Raw genomic sequence first — 2,358 nt, forward strand, 5'->3', positions numbered from 1 at the left:
TATCACACACATTCTCCCTGCAATTCACTCTGGCTTGGATCCTTCATTTCATGTCTCGCCACTATGTAAGATCTTCCTTGATTCACATTGCACTCGTGTCCTTTAAATCTCTTACCTCCGTCATCGCTGTAAATAAATTACATTCCATGTTCTTCTTGTTCCCAGTGTCTAGTCTCCCTCAGCTGTAAAATACTCCATACTACAAAAGACTTTATTAGTCACATATTAAGTACCAAGTCCAATAAATTTGAACCCTTATTTAGCATGTGCACTATCTTGTCAAGGATAGTTGTGTTTAAAAAGTTCAGGAATCCCTGTGCCTGAAAATCTGAGGCCATGTAGGATTTACAGCCTATACAAGGGTAATTAAAGTTCTCCATGAGAAAGTTGTTTGGATTAATGGTGAGTCTTATTATGAGTTATGGGTTTCATGAGACATAGGGGGTGACTTGTAGCTCTCTAGGATAAAGTATGGAACTTTGTCTGTGGTAATTTATCCATGGAGAAACTCTAGGACATCATCCTGTTCAACCAACCTTGAGATGTGTTTGTTATTGATACAAATGGAGACTCCTACACATTTAGGCCCTGTCTGCATAGCTGATGGTGTAAATATGTGCACAGCACTGAAATGTTCCACTGCAGGGGTACGTTTTGTGGCTTTAAACTATGTCTAGGTAACTGCACAAATGTCTACATTCTTCAGGGTAAGGAAAGCTTGAAGGTAGTGGAGCCTCTTATTTAAACACCTACCAATGAGCAGTAACACCTTAATGTTCCCTTTGGTTGATTTTGCTATGTTAGATGGTTTGGTAACTTAGTTTGCGTAAAAATGGCTCTGTGGGGATGATACATTTTTAGGCAATATTCACAAGTCTAGAGGAGGCAGGTGCAGACCACCCTTGGCAAAGCAATGTGGTTTATTAATCATGCTCTCCAATGCTGACAGGTGTTGTATCCCCTAGAATGACACTGGAAACTAACCCATGTATTACAGTCAATCTTCTTTTGTTCATATTGCAGCATTATCACTGGAAAAGATTGAATGCTGATGATTTCAAAGCATGTACCAGCCTGAGACACGCACACTGATAGATCTATAATGTCTTCTTAATGTAGTCTAGGAAGGTACATCTCAGGTCATTTAAACCTACACAGACTATGATTCACTCATACTGCTCTCTGTGGTGCAGTGACTTGAGTGTGTGCGTAACTTAGTGGATCATAACCCCAGATAGACAACTAACCTTTATTTTATCTTTAATCAGCCTGGTGAGTGGGGCATGGGTGTATCATACAATAGAGTCACCTGTGTTCCTGGGTAATGTGTTTGCTTCCGTATGGGCTTTGTATTTGGGGCTGCACTGACTGTGGCAGTATATGAGAAGTCAGGTGTTGCTTTAATGAGTGCTTTTGGTTTGGTGAGGATAAACTTTGCAGACAAAGTTTAAGAGGTCTTTGGGGTTTGGAAATATTACATTTAAGTGCCTCAGCATACATTGGACTTTGTATGTGGTACATACTATGTGTGTTCGGTGTAGTAGGTATATGATTTTAACAACCTGGTTTATATGATGTGTGCTGGTGAGTGAGTGTTGTGCCTTTAGTAATGTTGTGTATGTACATTTCTCACATACTGTATCTGTTTCTTGAAAGATTAAGTGGTTGTCAGTGAGTATGACAATTGCTACATTGTCTTCAGATACCCATATCCACTATACTTGGCTATGGAGAAACTGGGAAATTGCATATCCATGTTATCAGGTCCTGTAACTAGTGAGCTACAAGGGTAAGATATGTGGGGGTAACCGAGAGCTACTAAGGATGCATTTTGGGGTTAGAGACTAGACTAGGCTATATAATACTAAATTTTATTGGCAGTGCTGTTCAGTGTGCAAAATAGCTGCTCTAAGCTTGTCCATGCACAAGGTAGTCACACTATACTTACTGAGTTATAGGGTATGGTTTTATGGATAGTTTCCTAAGGAAAATTTGCTTTCTAAATGTTTGCTTCTATCGGGGCACTGGCAACTGCTTCTGCATGATGAGCAGCTCTGAGCAAACTCACTCAATTTATACAGGCACAGAAAATACAGTAAACGGACTCCTGAGCTTTCAGGCCAGAATGTCAACTGCACTTGTGCTCCTTCTATGTGCTTCCCAGCTTGGCCTGTCCAGACAACCAACTACTGACACTAGATGAATAATCAGTCTTTCTAATGTAAAAACAGGCAAAAAATTCTATAAGTGTAATGCTACCACAAACAAACTTAATCATATTTTTTTTTATTTATTTTACTTTTGTTAACTGGGAGTGTCCAACTGGACACAGGTCCTTTTTCAGCTAGGCCTAGGGAG

The sequence above is a fragment of the Protopterus annectens genome, chromosome 16.part0, assembly GCF_019279795.1.
Source record: "Protopterus annectens isolate FY-2018-M chromosome 16.part0, PAN1.0, whole genome shotgun sequence".
Classification (NCBI taxonomy): Eukaryota; Metazoa; Chordata; order Ceratodontiformes; family Protopteridae; genus Protopterus; species Protopterus annectens.